At 43.8% G+C, this 18,536-nt stretch overlaps 1 long non-coding RNA gene across 4 annotated transcripts in view; it reads right to left on the bottom strand.

The window, feature by feature from the left end:
• LOC132596810 (uncharacterized) overlaps nucleotides 1–18,536 on the bottom strand; it is a 37,202-nt gene that overhangs the window by 16,626 nt on the left and 2,040 nt on the right. Inside the window, exon 2 of one of the 4 annotated variants that reach the window (XR_009562824.1) lies at nucleotides 5,582–5,698. The exons of the other annotated variants lie outside the window; for them this stretch is intronic. This is a non-coding gene — a long non-coding RNA (uncharacterized lncRNA). The remainder of the gene's footprint in view (nucleotides 1–5,581; nucleotides 5,699–18,536) is intronic. 4 annotated transcript variants of the gene reach the window in all.

Genomic DNA, 18,536 nt, shown 5'->3' with positions numbered 1-18,536 from the left:
CTCCCACCCCACCCCTAAGCCAGCGTCCAATCTTTGACCCCTGGGATCCCAAGTGACCCAGGCCCCGAGCCCAGGAGTTCTCCTAATTAGGATAACGGAATATTTATAAATAATACATGGGGGTTTCCCTGGTGGCGCAGTGGTTAAGAATCTGCCTGACAATGCAGGGGACACAGATTCGAGCCCTGGTCTGGGAAGATCCCACATGCCGCAGAGCAACTAAGCCTGTGAGCCACAACTACGGACCCTGCGCTCTAGAGCCTGCGAGCCACAACTACTGAGCGCACGTGCCATAACTACTGAAGCCCGCGCACCTAGAGCCCGTGCTCCACAACAAGAGAAGCCACTGCAATGAGAAGCCCGCACACCACAACAAAGAGTAGCCTCCACTCCCTGCAACTAGAGAAAGCCCACACACAGCAACCAAGACACAACGCGGCCAAAAATAAATAAATGAGTTAAAAATAAATAAATAATACATAATGCCTGGGGGCCCCTTGTACGTTCTCTGCATTCTTGCCCCTCAAACCATGTATGCTTGAGCCGATAACACCCACACCAGCCATGCAAAGAAGCTAATTGGAACAGAGAACCCTGAACAGAGTTTGCTGTGACTTTCCTTCCTTCCTTTCTTCCCTCCTTCCTTCCATCAATCATTATATGCTACCTACTCTGTGTAAGGTCCTGTGCTTTCCATACTGAGAGGGTGTGGATAGGGTGAACACTCAGCCCGGACCTTTCTCCCACCCAGGCTCGCCTCTCCATCTGGAGTGGCTGCCACCCATCTCCTCTGGACCAAATTCCATTCCTCTTCCAAATGGAAGCTGTCGTCTTTGGCTCAGCGACCTCTATGTGCCAGCCATCACTCTAAGCACTGGGGTAAATCAGAGAGACATGGATTGCCTTCAGGGAGCTTAAAGTCCAGTGAGGAAGGCGTTACACTCATCACTCCACAAAGCGTGAAGTCACTCCACCCGTGGTGCGGGCTGCGCAAGGACACCACAGGGGCCTCTGAGAGTATAGTGAGGTGTCTCAGCCCCTCTGGGGGGTGCAGGGAAGGCTGTGCAGAGTCTTCAGTAGGTACCAGCACATGGGGGTTTAATGTTCCCATACTGGGTCAAAAAATAGAAAATATAACAAATAGAAACAAAAACAGAGGGGACAAACCCAGACCTGCCTCGTTAGCTTTGTTCCCCCACAGCTGAAACTTTGCAAGACGCAGACCCCAGGGCTTCACAATGTGCCTCTGTAGAAACGATCCCACCATTAGCAGCAGGTTCCTGGGTTCGGGTCCTGGTGTCATCCCCTTCCTCACTGTACTGCCCTGACTTGTCTGTTATCATCCTCTCTGAGCCTCAGTTTCTCCGTCTACAGAATGGGGGCAACATCTCCCCCACGGGGTTGGCAGGAGAATCAAATGAGAGAGGCTTTCTACATGGTACAGGGTGCGGGACTGGGCTTCACTCCTCCCAAGGTTCTGATCACTGTGACAGCCACGTGTTCTCTCTTGTCATTAAAGGCACTCTCTTTCGGAAAGTCCCAGAGTGTCGGTTTTGTCGACCCCCGGACGTGCTGGTGCACAGCGGTGTTCTGAATGTGCCCCCACAAAGCTACGAGATCCCTGCCTCTGTACGAATCTCCTGTCCTCTCTGTCCAATTCTGATTTGACAGCCTGCTCCAAGTATCTATTTGATACTGTTGACAACCAAAATAGAAATCCCATCTCCAGCTACCCTGGATACAGCTCGTCACAGTCTTTAGAAGACAAACTTGGTGATGGGCTCGCTTAGAATTCTTTCTAGTAAAGGAAGGAGTCACAGAAGCTAGACGTTGTGTCCCTTCATCCAGGTGTGCGGCAGAGGGAGGCGTGTTAATAGACTGGGGGACAGGTGGAATGTTCCCTTTTGCCGGGCAGAAAGCTGTTTGCTAGTCATGCCTGTACTGCGCTCCGGCATAATTTTGCTCAGATGAATAGAAGCCGTCATTTAAGACAAATCTACTCCGAGCCAGGCCCTGTGCTAGGTCTCCGTGTCCAACACCGCTCGTGTTCACAGCCACCCTGCAAAGCCAAGACTGTCGTGTTCATTCTATGGATGAGGAAACCGAAGCTTCAGAGAGGGTTAATAATTTGTCCAGGGACTTCTCTGGTGGTCCAGTGGGTAAGACTCTGCGCTCCCAACACAGGGGGCCCAGATTTGACCCCCGGTCAGGGAACTAGACCCCCACATGCTGCAACTAAAGATCCTGCGTGCCACAACTAAGACCCAGCGCAGCCAAAATAAATAAATATTTTTTAAAAATACTAATTTGTCCAAAAAGTCACCCAACTGCAGAGTGCTAGGGCTGGGGTTTGAGCTCAGGTGTCTGGCTGTCCCTGCCCCAAGTTCTGCTCGCAACACCACTCTCTCTCTGCCTCAGTCATGGGCATTTCCCATCCCTCCCTTCTGTCCTTGGCCTCTTTGGGTCCTGGCAGGCGCAGCTGGTACCCGACCGCTGTGAGACGCATCGTTGTTAGACAGACTCAGGGAACGCTGGGCTGAATGTCCCCAGGGCCCCTGTGTCCGTGCTGACCCAGTCCCTGCTTTGATGCCGACTTCTTAGTCTGACCTTTGCCCTGCTGAAAAAATCAGGAAGCCTCTGGAACCCCCAAGCTGGAGTCTGCCCCAGACCACCTGCTGATCTCCTTCTGCCAGTCACCACCCCTCAAGCCCTCTAACTGGCCTACACTTCCAGTCGCCCTGCCACCAGGATGGCCTCCAGCATCGGGGCATGAGCTAGTCCACCCTTTGGACCCTGGAGCTCAGGCAGCCCTTCTGTCTTGTTTCAAGTCCCAGACTCGTGTTAGCAGAGGTCCCCCTTTAGAATACCCTGCCTTTACTGACATTTCTCTCTGCCTATATCCAGCCCCCAGGTGTAAAGGCAGGAACCATCGCCTGGCAGGTGCTCTGCAAGGAACGGTACTCAACTAGACTGCTGATGCAAGAAGGGTCTTTACACCCATCCTGTCCACCCCTACACTGCAGAGAGGAGACTGAGGTCCAGGGAGGGGAAGAAGCACAGGGACAGGGTGAAATATAGACAGAGTAAAATCTAGAACCCAGATCAGGTGGTTGCTGTTGATTATCAGGACATCTAGTTACGATTAGCATCTGGAATGGTTTACAGAAGATAATGCTATAAAAATGTGGGGCTAGGGTCCTGTGGCCAGACCAGGGCTTACCTATATATGTTTTTCACCACTAGAAAAATGTACCCCTTCTTCAGTCAGACCCAGCTCCTCACGAGGACAAAGGCCCAGCAAGCAGACCGAGGACTAGATTTCAGGTCCTACTTGCCCCTTCAGCTGAGCACGTTTGTGCAGTGAAGCACCTGAACAACCGTACATGGCGGCCTTGCACATATAACACTGAAATAATTTGCTTAACTGCTTCTTCTACCAGAATAAGGGCTCTTTGATAGTGGAGTCCTGTTTCATTAACTGTTGTATCAGTCTCCATCTTGGTAAAAAGCCTGGCACATAGGTGCTCATGGAAGCCTGCTGAATAAATGAACGGATGAATAAATGATTCACTACTTCCCTTTGTAAATATTCACTTAAGCGACTCTCATTTATATATTACTTAATTTTCTTTAAGTTTTAATAATGTCCTCCATCTCAGGGTACCCATGCAACATGAAAGCACTCCTCCATCACAGGAGTGCTGAGAAGGTAGTTGGAAGCAACAATAGTTTTCTTATCTCCTTGGAGAAGGATACCAGCTATTACTGGGGTTTTATAGATGAGATCCCCACTGTTCTCCATAAATTCATGTGTCTGAGCTTCTGTCTCCCTGGTTATGCATTGCTGGCTGGCTGAAGTTATTCTGGGCATTGCTTCAAGTGTCACTGGTAACTTAGAACTCACCAGTGACAAGCTGGCAGATTCACTTACAGAATGCAGCTCTTGAAAACTACTAATGATGCCGTGAAGAGACAGGAGACAGGAACCAGCAATATTTGGTCTTCGGTTTAAAGCATAAATATCTGAAAATGAGAAATTCCTTGGAGCCAGCCTCCCAGATGGAACATTTAGTACTTGCTTACATAAAGAGCTACAGAAGCCAAGAGGTCAGGGCAGAGCTGCAGCAAGGGGGGTGCCTAGGACCCAGGGGGAGTGTGCACTGCGGGGGTGGGGAGGTGTCAAGAGCATTGCCCAGCTGACCATGAGCGATGAAGGTTGAGCTTCCCTCCATCCACTATCCATTCACTCTGCTCGGATCAGAGCACAGTGCCAGGCACTGTGGGGAGGACTTCGAATGTGGCAGGATTTTTAAAATGAGCAAATTGGTGGTGTTTTATGAGATTGCAGACTCATCTGAAAGAGGAAGCTGCAGAAAACAAAATGAGAGGAATCTCCCCTTTCTTCTCTCAAGAGAGCCCGCAGAGCTCTCCATGAGGTCTGCCCCAGGGGAACGAAGAGAGGCTTTTAATTTGTCAAGACTAGGCTCTGGGCACAAAGAGCTGGCTTGTCTGGCATGGGCAGGGGGTCTGGGATGGACAGGAAGAGGCTCAACCCTCTGAGAGACCCAGGTCTCCCTGAGATAGGGAGCCAAGTGGTGTTGGGAGGGGTAGTGCTATGCTGGTGAAGCTAACGACCGGCCTTAGGGCAGTGGGGATGGGTCTTGATTTGCACTGTTGACCGATTTCTGTGGTGTAAATATTTCCACCATGACTGACGTCAGGCCACCAGCTTCATGTCACTGCATAGGAAGCTGGGAAGAGGGGAGCAAACAGTCGGCTCTCACAAGCCAGTACAAGCCTTCCACAGCACACCAATGACATGGCAACATGCGCCCACCTCCACGCAGATCCCCAGGAGGGGGCGAGACCCTTTACAGGGTGGCCCATGCGTGCCAGGGACTGAAACCCAAGCTCTGAAGACCTCGTGAACTATTGCAAAAGATCTCAGAGCCTGGCTCGGCCTGAAGGAAGAGGAGCCACCCTTCCTTGGAATGAAACATTTGGACTTGAACTTGAGACTCCAACAGTGACCATATGGGACTGAAGAACACAAGCTTTGCTGAAGTTTCTGGTTTGTGTAAACCGTCCTTGCTCACCCTAAGGAGGGGGTGCTCCAGGCAATGACTCAACCATGGTGACTGGGAGCTCACAGCCATATTTAATTTGATTTACAAAAGTAAAATAGCGGGATGGTTCTTGCATATGACCGTGGGGATACAAATTCATACAGCAACAAAGAGATGGCTGAGTCCTTCTGACTCTCAAGGGCTTATACCTTCACGTTTTTCAGCTTACGAGAGAAAATGAAACAAGTATTCAAATACGCCCAGTAGAATGTGGTGTGGACCACAGGAAGGATACCAATATAGTAAAGAAGACTGTCACACATTTCTATATGACTGCATTGGCAAAGAGCTTTACACACAAGATCTCCTTTCATCCCTCTCAGGACCTTCAAGATTTTGCAAGAAAATCATTTTCAATCTAAAAGTCTATTCCCAGCCAAACGATCAGTCGAGGGATAGCAGATTAAAGACACTTTGAGACACCCAATACCTCACATGTTATACCTCCCACACACCTTTTGTTTAGGTAGCAAATGTAAAACAAGAAAGAGGAACACACAGGATCCAGAAAGCAAGGGATTCAATCCAGAAGAGCAATAAGGAGAAGTCCCAGGAAACTGTATCCAGTTGTCCTAAAGAGCAACCAGGAGAGAGAGCGTATGAGAAACCTGTAGACATTGGTAGGGAGAAAAGCAGGCAAATGAAAAACAAGGCAATTGTTAACTCCAGGACAAACAATGGGAGGGTTGTAGGAGAGCTCAGTACACATCTACCACAACAAAACATGAACCAATGTCTATAACTGATAAATGAGATAATATCCATGTAAACGTATTATTTAGAGACATGGTAAATGTAGGGGAAAGAAGTCAGAGGATTTGAGGGTAGTTGCCTCGGGGGAATGGAACTAAGGACATGGAGAGAGGTGGGATACTACTAACTTTTTAAACTGTGTACATTCATTATATCATTAAACAGAAATAACAGCTTTGAAAAACCTATAGTAAAAAAGTATCATGCAACTTGTAATATGTTACACAACAAATTTTAACACACTAGAGAGAAGCAATGTAACCTCTGTATCTGTAATCCGTAATAAGAAAATGTTATAAATTTGAATTTATAAAATAAAATTTGAATCAATTTTTTAAAGCCAAGGCCCTGAAGGCATAAACAACAGACTTAGAAACATTTATGGTGGGTCAGAGACTGTTTTTCTCTTGTACGTAAATATTTTACATTTTTTATTTCAAAATAATTATAGACTCACAGGAAGTTGAAAAATATTAATAGTATGAAGAGGTTGGTATAGCCTTCACCCAGTTTCCCCCAATGGTTATATCTTGCATAACTATCTTACGATATCAAAACCAGGAAATTGACATTGGTATAGTGTGTGTATAGTTCTGTGCCATTTTAGCACATGTAGATTTGTGTCACCACCACTATAATCAAGACATAGAACTATTTCACCACCACAAAGACTTCTCTCCTGCTACCTCTTATTCATAAAACAAGGCAAACACTAATCTGATTCCTATCTCTATAGTTTTGTTACTTTGAGAGCATTATATAATGAAATCATATAGCATGCGACTTTTGAGATTGGCTTTTTCCATTCAGCATAGTGTCCTTGAAGTTCATTTGGGTTGTTGGCTACATCCATAGTTTATTGCTTTTCTTTCTGAGTAGTACTCCATGGTACGAATTTATCACAGCTAGTTATTCACCTATTGAAGAACGTTCCACGTGTTTCCTGTTTTTGGCTATTGCAATAAAGCTACCATAAGCATCTCTGTACAGTTTATGTGGACATACGTTTTCATTTCTGGGGTTAAGTGTCCAGGAGTGTGGTTTCTGGGTTGTCGGGTGAGCACATGTATAGTTTTGTGAGAAACCGGCAAATTCTTTTCCGGAGTAGCTGTAACATTGTGCGTTCCCACCAGCAATGTATGAAAGATCCAGTTTCTCCACATCCTTGCGGGCATTTGGTATCGTTCCTCTTTTTTCTTTTACCTCTTCTAATGGATGTGTTGTGATAGCTCATCAAGGTTTTAATTTGCATTTCCCTAATGGCTAGTGACTTTAAACATCTTTTCATGTGCTTATTTGTCATCCGTATGCCCTCCTCCGTCTTCAGTGAACTATCTTTTCATGGTTTTTGTCTATTTTCTAATTGTATTGTTTGTTGTTTTACTACTGAGTTTTGAGAGGTTTTTTGAAATACATATTCTAGATATGAATCATCTGTCAGATATGTAGTTTGCAAATATTTTCTCCCCGTCTGGCATTTATCTTTTATTTTCTTGACAGAGCCATTTTCAATTTTGATGCAGTCCAATTTATTGACTTTTTTTTCTTTAATAGATCATTCTTTTCTTGTCATAGGTAAGAACTCTCTACCAAGCCCTATACCTTATTTTATCCTATGTTTTCTTTTAAAAGTTTCATAGGTTTATATTTTACAATTATCTATGATCCATTTTGAGTTAAACTTTTGTACACAGTGTGAGGTTTCAATTGAGGTGTATATTTTTGCCTATGGATATACAATTGCCCCAGCACCTTTGTTGAAAAGACGATTCTTCGTCCATTGAATTGCTTTGACATCTTTCTCAAAAATCAGTTGATTGTACTTGTTTGGGTCTGTTTCTGGATTCTTCTGTTCCACTAGTCTATGTGACTATCTCAGCACCAATATCACTCAGTTATATAATGTCTTGAAGTTGGGTGGACTGATTCCTCTCACTCTCTTCCCCTTCATCCTCCTCTTCTCCCCCTCCCCCTCCCCCTCCTTCTTCTTTTGAATTGTTTTAGCTATTCTAGATCCTTTGTCTTTCTGTATAAATTTTAGAATGATCTTGTCTCTACTACAAAAAGTCTTGCTGGAGCTTTGATAGGAATTGTGTTAAACCTGTATATCAATCTGGGGAGAAGTGACAGCTTAATAATGCTAAAACTTCCAACCCAGGAATATAGCATGTCTTCATTTATTGATATTTAGATATTCTTTGATTTCTTTCATCAGCTTCTGCTGTTTTAAGTATACAAGTCCTGTACATATTTTGTTAGACTTATACCTAAGTGTGATGTGTCAACTTGACTGGGCTAAGGGATGCCCAGATAGCCGGGGAAACATTGTTTCTGGCTGTGTCTGTGAGAGCGTTTCTGGAAGAGCTTAGCATTTTGAACCAGTAGACTGAGTGAAGAAGATAGACTGCCCTCACCAGTGCTGGCGGGTGTCATCCAATCTGTTGAGGGCCTGAATAGAACAAAAAGGTAGAGGAAAGGCAAATTTGATCTCTGCCTGAGCTTGGACATCCGTCTTCTCCTGCCCTTGGACATTGGCTCCCCTGGTTCTCAGGCCTTTGAATTCGGACTGAATTATACCACCAGCTTTCCTGGTTCTCCAGACTAATACACTAAGCATCTCTCTTTTTTGGAGCAATTGTAAATGACACTGTATTTTTAATTTTGTTTTTCATGCATTTATTGCTATTTTACAGAAATACAGTTGATTTTTTTAAGTTGCTCTTGTATCCTGTGACCTTGATGTCCTCACTTATTAGTTCTGAGATTTTTTTTCTTTGTAGATTCCTTGGGACAGTCCATGTAGACCATCATGTCATCTGCAAATAGGTATAGTTTTAGTTTTTCCTTTCTGGTCTGTATGCCTGTTATTTCCTTTTCTTGCCTTTGGGCGATCTAGGACTTCCAGTACTATGTTGAATTGTTCAAATAAGAATTAACACCAGTTCTATACAATCTCTCCTAAAAAACAGAACACTTCCCAATTCATTTTCTAAGACCAAAATTACCCTTATACCAAAGTCAGACAAATACAATTCAGAGAATGAAAACTACAGATCTCCTTCATGAATAGAGATACAAAAATTCTTAAAATATTAACAACGAAAATTCAGCAGTATATAACAATAATTACATGCCAGGACTAAAAAGGGTTTCTTCCAATGACGCAAGGTAGGTTCAACACTTGAAAGTCAACCAACCATATTAATAATCTAGCCTATCAATAATCTATCATATTAACATGCTAAGGAGAAAAATCCCATTTTAATATCAACTGATAGCAAAAAAGCACTTATTTGAATGTATATTTGCCTTTTTCACTTGCCAACCTATTCGAAAGGGTGGGGACATCCTGAAAAGTTATCAAATGATTATCCAATTTGGTTGCCTCAGTTATAACAAGGAATTCCCTTCTTCGTTTTTCTTTCTTTAATTAAAATACGAAAAGAGCCTAATGACACTGGATTGATTTTTAAACCACTCTGAATTCCATTTCTTAAAATCCTTTCCTACTTTGGACTCTGCACAAAGCTACCCCAAAGAATCAATAATGGAAGCTTGGAACAATTTCTCATCTAATAACTCAGTAAAATCTCTCTTCCAGAACAATCTAGAACATTCTAGAACTGTAGCACATGGAAAGATACACTCTCTAAATAGCAGAAGATGTGCCTACTCTTTTAAGCACCAGTTTTTAACCGAAGGCATTTCTCAAACCTCTTTTCCTGTCCCTTTCTTATTTCTTTACTATAGAAACCTTTTTATTACAAAAAGTAGAAAATTAAGATTTTTTAAAAAAGACTATTGAAAGAAAATTGGATCAAAATGAGAAGCAGAGCACATATGCCTCCTCCCCTCCCACTCCTCCAAAATGATTCAATCAAAAGATCAGATTAGCTGGGCCTGATTCCAGTGCAGGGGGTGGTAAATCCTTGACTTATTGTTCATACTCCTCCATGGTTATAAGTCAGCCCTAGCCCTCTGTATGTCACAAAATTTGATCCAAAGAAAGAATACTGGAGAGGCGAGAATGGTAAACTAAGATCCCAGAGACCTGGATTCTGGTTCTAGCCAGCCATGGACTATCTGTGTGATCTTGAGCATGTCACTCTCCCAATCAAAAGATGAGGCAGGGCTTCCCTGGTGGTGCGGTGGTTGAGAGTCCACCTGCCGATGCATGGGACGTGGGTTCGTGCCCCGGTCCAGGAAGATCCCACATGCCGTGGAGCGGCTGGGCCCATAGGCCATGGCCGCTGAGCCTGCGCATCCGGAGCCTGTGCTCCGCAACGGGAGAGGCCACAACGGTGAGAGGCCCGCGTACCGCAAAAAAAAAAAAAAAAAAAGATGAGGAGGTTGGATTGAATTCTTCTTAGGTTTCCTATCAGCTCTGAATCAGTTAGGGTCCAGCAGGAAACAGAGAGAACATTCAAACTGGGTAATTTGAGAGAGGATATAAAAGGGACTCTTTTATATAAAAGGGACTCTGTCCAAAGGTTTGGGCTGGGAGGAGGGAAACCAGAGAGAAAGCTCCACCCTGGAGTAAGTACCACCCCAGGTCTGAGCAGCTGGGAGGGGAGGGAGCTGTCACTGGAACCCAGAGGCAGGGCTGAGTGGAGAGCACCACCGACAGCAGGGCTGCTACACCAACCTCACTCCCCACTGCAACCAAACCAGAAGCCCTTGACGGGATTGAGACCAAAGACTGATGCCAGCCTCCCGGGGCACAGAGCAGGCCGAGGAAGAGTGGAGAGCAGGTGTGAAGTGGCAAATGGGAGATGCCCGGGCACGAGCTTCTTACACTGGTGGTCAGACTGCCGCACTGTACTCTGTGCTCGTGGAGGGCTGAGATCTGCTTTACTTAATGGATGGACAACCATATGCTCAGCTCACACACAGGCCAAATTTTTGCTCCTGATTCTCGACGGGCTAAGAAGCCTAACAGCCAAGTTCACCAGAAGGCAGTATACAGCGTATATGCAGAGGTGATGGACGATGGCCCAGGGGGCTTGTCTCTGGTTAAATCAGAGTCTTGGAGCTCTGGTTTTCCCTTTGGCTACTCAGAGGCCCTTTATGTTTGCTTCCTGGTCTGCTACTGAGCTCTGGATGTTAGCAAGTCCCTGAGCCACAGGGACACTGGACTGAGTTAGAAAGGAATATTGGCTTTTTCAGCCCTGGTGCTCACAACCGTGCCAACAGCTGTAACTTCTGTGCACAGCTGCCAGCTGCCCTGAACAGAGACCAGAATTAGAGATTTGTCCTGAAATATAACTTATTAAATTAAGCTGCTAGATATCTGTCAAACTCCATACTCTGTGAACAGAATATGTATCTTCTTTCCCAGGGGCCATAGAACAATCACTAAATTGACCATATACAGGGCACAATAAAAACAGTGAGAAACTTCAGAATGTAGAAATAATACTGACCACGTTCTCTAAGTACGATATAATAGAACCAGAAATATGCCAAAGCAAGCAAAACATCTACTTGGAAGTTCAGAGAGTCTTCAATTAAACTTTGAAAAGTATCTGCCTAAAAAATAAACTAACTTCAGAATATTTTAATGGAGTGATAATCAGGAATTTATATAGCAATCCTAGTGGATCCAGAAAAAGTCTGCACTTGAAAGAAAAGGTGTGGGCTTCCCTGGTGGTGCAGTAGTTAAGAATCCGCCTGCCAATGCAGGGGACACAGGTTCAAGCCCTGGTCCAGGAAGATCCCACATGCCGCGGAGCAACAAAGCCCGTGCGCCACAACTACCGAGCCTGTGCTCTAGAGCCCGTGAGCCACAACTATTGAGCTCACGTGCTGCAACTACTGAAGCCCACGTGCCTAAAGCCTGTGCTCCACAACAAGAGAAGCCACCACAATGAGAAGCCCGCGCACCACAACAAAGAGTAGCTCCTGCTCGCCGCAACTAGAGAAAAGCCCGCACACAGCAACGGAGACCCGACGCAGCCAAAAATAAATAAAATAAAATAAAATAAATTTAAATATATATATATATATAAAGAAAAGGCATAATCTTAAATAGCTACTAAGCAAGAAATAATAAAAATAAATAAATTAAGCATTCAGATAAATAAATTAAGCATTCAAGAAGTTAGGAGAAAACAACAAATCTAAAGAAAGTGGGAGGATAAATTTAATAAAGATATAAGTGTATATTAATGAGCCAGAAAAGGATAGAATTAACAAATAAATTTAAAGTCTTAATAATAATATAGTTAAAACATTTGCAAGAAAAATCAGATAACATACAAACACAAAATCAGCACCTATAATAGAGAAGTAACATAGATGGAGAAAATTAGCAAACTTGTAAGCAAATGTTTGGTTCAGATCTATGTAATAAATTGGAAAATATAAATAAATGGTCTTGGAAGCTTAAATTACCAAGATTAACTCAGGAGAGATAAACAAGCCAAGTAAACCAGTGATAATGTAAAAATCCACCATGGCCAAGTGGGTTTTATCTAAGAAATACAAGAATGCCTAAATATTGGGAAATCTATTCCAATTGTCTTCTAGTTTAAAAATTAGATTTTTGAAAACTAGAAGAATTCAGGACAGCAGCCTACAAAATAAATAAATAGAAATAGCTTTCTTATATACCAACAATGTCTTTTTTAAAAATAGGAAAAAAGTTCATATTTTCATTAGCAACCAAAAAATATAAAATACCCACAAATAAATTAAACAAGAAATGTGCAAGATATATACATAAAAAAGAAACACATAAAATTCTATCCGAAGATTTTGAAGGACAAAAAATTGGAGTGATGTACTTTTTTCTTGAATAAGAAGACAAAACATTGTAAAAGTATTTATTCTTCCTAAATGAATAGATGTTTTCAATGTCATTCCAGTCAAAATCTCTGAGACTTTTCTGGAACTTGACAAAATGAGTAGTAAATTAATCTTGAAGAATAAATACAAAAGAATATTTAGGAGCACTGTAAAAAAGAAACATGAGGAGGGTGTTTCTCTATGGCCAGATTTCAAAATGGTTGGTAAAGCAGTAACAAACAAAAATCACTGGTATTAAGGACAGACAGAACAATGGGACAAAAAGCAGCATCTTGAAATAGTCCCAAGTATTGACAAGAATTTGGTATATGATAAAGATGCTACTTCCTATCAGTGGTAGAGTTTGGATTATCCAATCAAGGGTATTAGATCAACTTGCCAGATATTTGGGAAAAATTAATAATAAGCCGATCCCAACCTCACTCAAACACCAAATGAGTTCAAAGTATAAATGGTAAAAAATAAAATTATAAAATTGAAGAAGAAAATATGGGCAAATATGTTTCAATCTTGAAGGAACTGGCACAAGAGGGTAGGGAATCTAAAATCAGAAACCATAAAGAAAAAGGTGTTTACACCCAAGTTTTAAAATTTCTTACAATCCAAATAAAGACATATACAATATATAGATATAGATATAGAGCATTAAAGACAAGCAACAGACTGTGAAAATTATTTGCAACACATAAAAACTGCTGGTTAATATCCCTCATACATAAAGCACTGTGATAAATGTACGTGAAAAATATAAACGCAACTGAAAAAAATATATATTAACAAGAAATTCCCAAAAGGAATGTAAATAATTATAAACATTAAAAAAGTCTAACCTCACAGCAATTTAAAAAATGAAAATCAATACAAGAAAGGAATATCATTTCTGTTCTTTCAAAACAGGCAAATATTTAGGAGATGGATAATATCAATATCCAAGATTGACAAAGAAATGGAGAAATGGACAGTCTCATCCCTAGGGACAGCCATGTAAAGAATAAAAGCTCTCTTTGGAAATCTACTAATAGGTACTAATGTTTCAAACATATGTTCTTTTAACCTAGAAATGTCACTTTCAGGAATTTAGCCTAAGGGAGGGAAATGTATATACAAAGATATTAATTGCAGCATTATTCCAAAAACTATGACTTGAAAACAACCTAAATGCCCAATCATAAAGACTCTGTTGATTACAATTTGTAGTAATATGAGAAGATGTCCTCACATACTGTTAAGTAAATAGAGAGTAAGAGAGAGATTGAGATTATAAAATAGTGTGTGTTATAGAAGCCTATTGTGGTAAATATATTAGCAAAGAGAAAAGTCAAGGACGTTAAATAGCAAAAAAAAAAAAAAAAAATCAATGGAGGAGTTCTCTCTTTATTTTCTATAATGCCTTAATACTTTACAAAAAGCCTGCATTACACTTATAATCCGATGGTATAATATGGCTATTTTCACTGGCCAGAAAGTAAAGGTATAAACCCCTGACATCTGCATGTGGATCCTGGGGCAAAGCTAACCAATTAAGCCCAAAGTTGGAGTAGCGAGCCCCTACCCACAAAGCTTCCATTTCCAAAAGTCCTCTGACTCCACAAACTTAACGCTTCATTGTTTTAAGTGATGTGAAAGCTACATTTTTCTTTCAGAGTATGTTGTCAAAAAACCAAAGGTCCTCTAAATGTTACACACACACCTTACATACACCTCTCACGTGCACATCACACCACTCAGATATTTCCACACACACAACAGACACACATGCACGCACCGCCCGGAGATCCTCGCTTCCCAGGGCCTAAAGGCAGGTCAGACCCACACAACACCCATGTCAACAAATGCCCAAGCTGACCTCTAGTCTGAAGGCTGGCGGAAATCCCCCCATGAAGACTTCTTAGGATTTCCTAACCATTTAAGTCACCACAGAGCACTGAGTAGAGTTCCCTGGGTTATACAGTAGGTTCTCATTAGTTATCTATTTTATACATAGTAGTGTATATATGTCGATCCCAATCTCCCAATTCATCCATAGCTGATTCAATTTGCAGTGCGGCAGAAACTAACACAACACTGTAAAGCAACTATACTCCAATAAAAGTTAAAAAAAGACTTAATAGGAATTTGGACTAAGTGATGTCCTTGTCATTAGCTGGCCATTTCTAAATGCAGATATCAAACCCACCAAAATACTCCTTAATCCTCCTTCTTGTTTCCTTATCTGCAGAGACCTCAGCCCAGAGAGCTGGAAGTTGGGAGACCCAGAGAGGAAAGTCCTCTGGTCGAGCAGTCAGGACACCCCATCACAGCTCCTCCCTGTAAGACTCTGCGAACGTTGCTTCCACTCTTTTTTTTTTAAGCATTTACAAATATTTACTACATACTGGGCCGTAAGACAAGTCTCGAGAAATATCCAGGAAATGATATTACATCCACATTTATGGATTTGTACAAAGCTATGATTCAGGGGAAAAACAAGCTAACCCTATCAGTAACAGGTAGCACTTGGTCTTATGATGATCAGTTTTTTTCATTTTTAAATTAATTTTTATTGGAGTATAGTTTCTTTACAATGTTGTGTTAGTTTCTGCTGTACAGCAAAGTGAATCAGCTATACATGTACATATATCCCCTCTTTTTTAGATTTCCTTCCCATTTAGGTCACCACAGAGCACTGAGTAGAGTTCGCTGTACTATACAGTAGGTTCTCATTAGTTATCTATTTTACACATAGTATCAATAGTGTATATATGTCAATCCCAATCTCTCAGTTCCTCCCACTCCCCCCTCCCCCCTTGGTAACCATAGGTTTGTTCTCTACGTCTGTGTCTCTACATCTGTTTTGCAAATAGGTTCATCTGTACCATTTTTCTAGATTCCACATACATACGTTAATGTACGGTATTTGTTTTTCCCTTTCTGACTTACTTCACTCTGTATGACAGACTCTAGGTCCGTCCACGTCTCTACAAATGACCCAATTTCGTTCCTTTCTACGGCTGAGTAATATTCCATTGTATACAGGTACCACATCTTTATCCATTCCTCTGTTGATGGACATTTAGGTTGCTTCCATGTCCTGGCTATTGTAAATAGTGCTGCGATAAACATTGGGGTGCATGTGTCTTTTTTAAAATTTTTATTTTATTTTATTTTATTTTTATTTTTGGCTGCATTGGGTCTTCATTGCTGCGTGCGGGCTTTTTTCTGGTTGCAGCGAGTGGGGGCTACTCTTCATTGCTGTGCACGGGCTTCTCATTGTGGTGGCTTCTCTTGTTGCGGAGCACAGGCTCTAGGCACACGGGCTTCAGTAGTTGTGGCTCACGGGCTCAGTATCTGTGGCACATGGGCTTAGTTGCTCCGCAGCATGTGGGATCTTCCCGGATCAGAGCTTGAATCCGTGTCCCCTGCATTGGCAGGCGGATTCTTAACCACTGCGCCACCAGGGAAGCCCCACATGTGTCTTTTTGAATTATGGTTTTCTCTGGGTATATGCCCAGCAGTGGGATTGCTGGGTCATATGGTAGTTCTATTTTTAGTTTTCTAAGGAACCTCCATACTGTTCTCCATAGTGGCTGTATCAATTTACGTTCCCACCAACAGTGCAGGAGGGTTCCCTTTTCTCCACACCCTCTCTAGCATTTATTGTTTGTAGATTTTTTTGATGATGGCCATTCTGACCGGTATGAGGTGATACCTCATTGTAGTTTTGATTTGCATTTCTTTAATGATTAGTGATGTTAAGCACCTTTTCATGTGTTGTCCAGGACCAGATGGCTTCCACTCTCCAGCCTCAGTTTCTCCATCTGTGAAATGGGGTTATTAACCCTTGTCCAAAAGCCTTATTGGGAGGATGCAGTGAAACAAGGCAAAGCCCGGATGCACTTTGTGATGCTCACATGGACCTCTTCTCCACCTTCAGGGAAGAGCTGGTCTCTGGCCTGGTAGACAACACACATGATAGCTAGACGTGCCCACCTCTGCCCGCTATGGCAAGACATGCCTACCTGCTTCCTGGCACCCCCACCCCAACACAAGCTGGAGCCAGCCTGGTAAACGATGTCTCCTTAACCAACTCCCCTGAGGGCCTTCCAAGGGCCCTCTGGCTGGAGACCAGGGGAATGACCTGAGGGCCCATTCACAGGCTCTGCTCAGGCTTCTGCTGACAGAGATTGGAGAGAAAGCAATATGAATGGAGCTCAGATGGACATAATCAAAGTGCCAGGGCTGCTGTCCCCTCCTCTCTCTGACCTGGATACTTTGAGCCAAGCCCAACCACCCAGCGTGGCCCGACCCACCAGGAATTCCTGGAGTTCCCACCAGGAACTCCAAAACCAGCAAGAGGGGGCCGTTTGGCCGACTCAGTGCCAGCCGTGGGGAGGGAGGAGGTTGAGAGGGGATTTTCTTCATCCAAGCTTCAGATCCGTGGTTCTCAGCCTTGGCTGTGTGTTCAAATCACCTGGGGAGCCTTCTAAGTACTGATGCCCATGTCCCACTCTCAGAGGTTCTGACTTACCCATCTGGGGTGCAGCCTGAACAAAGATATTTAACGAATCTTTCCAGGGACTCTAAGTGCACCAAGGTTGAGGTCCACGGAAGTGGATTCAGTTCTTTTCCTGATTTACACCTCTTCCCCAAACCCAGGGGAAAATGGTTTCCCTCCTGCCAAGGGCCCTATACAGAAGGAACCCTTGGGCTGGTCTAAGCTCCAGAAAGCAGGAACTGTGTTTTGTTTATCACCATGTCCCCAGTGGCCCAGCCTAAGCCCTGGCACAGACTAGGGGCTCAGTGAACACTGGTGGGATGAGGTGTATCTAACTGAATGAGTGAATGAGTGAAGTAATGAAGGAATTCCAGTGGGGACAGGCTACCAAGTTCAAATCCCGCCCCTGCCACTTTCCAGCTGAGTGACTCTGCACAAGTCACTCAACCCCTCCACACCTCCGTTTCCCGTTTCTGTACAATGGAGCTGATGAGGCGTCGGGGGGGAGGGGTGGACACTACTCCATAGAATTGTGTGAGGATTAAACAACTTAGCGGATCTGAAGCACTCAGAACAGTGTCCCTTCCCTGACGCTTCCTTGGCCTCTGTATCAGGCTTCCTAATAGAAAAGTTTACACGAAGAGAGCCTGGATTAGGAACCTCACTTCTGGAAACTCTGCTTCCATAAAGAGGGCAAAAGAGAAGTAAAGGTGGTCACGGTATAGGGACCTCCTTGGGAAAATCGAGACTAAATAAAGAAGCTTAGCCATCTCCCTTCTTTGCTTTCATTATTCGCGAAGAAAAATCAGCCTCACCGCGTCCTTAGACAGTTCCCAAGCCCAGAGCGTGGGAACCGAGAGGGAAGAGTAAGGTAACACTGTCAATCTCTCCCTCGGAACTGTCCCCACCTAAAAAAGGCAGGCTTGCACCATCGTGCCCAGGACCGGGGCAGGTCCAGTTCAGCCACCGCCGGGTGTCTCTCCGTGGACTTCCCTGGGCCTTCCCAGGGCTACCTGATTCCCAGGCCCTTCCCTCGCTCCAGACCAGGGTGTGTGCATGTTGCCCGTGGGGGAGGAGGGGGCCCCGCAGGTTCTGAAAAATGGTGTCCTTTCTTCCTTCCTCTTGAGGGCTACGCGGCCGCCTATCCTCGCTGCAAACAGGCCAGGCCGGGCTGGGCGCCGCTCCCGGCCCGAGCGAGGCCGCTGCCCTCTGCGGCAGACGGCGGTGCGCGCTCCCCGCTCCAGCGCCCCGGCTGCTCGGCGGCCCGCGCGCCCTCCCGGTGCAGCAGGCGGGCGCTGTGACGTTCTCGGATAAATGCCGTGTAACTGTGTAGGCGAATGGGAGCTAAAAATAAGAATGGAAAATCTATCATTAAG

Source organism: Globicephala melas, chromosome 2 (assembly GCF_963455315.2).
Source record: "Globicephala melas chromosome 2, mGloMel1.2, whole genome shotgun sequence".
NCBI classification, from domain to species: domain Eukaryota; kingdom Metazoa; phylum Chordata; class Mammalia; order Artiodactyla; family Delphinidae; genus Globicephala; species Globicephala melas.
This window is presented reverse-complemented; position numbering and strand designations above follow the sequence as displayed.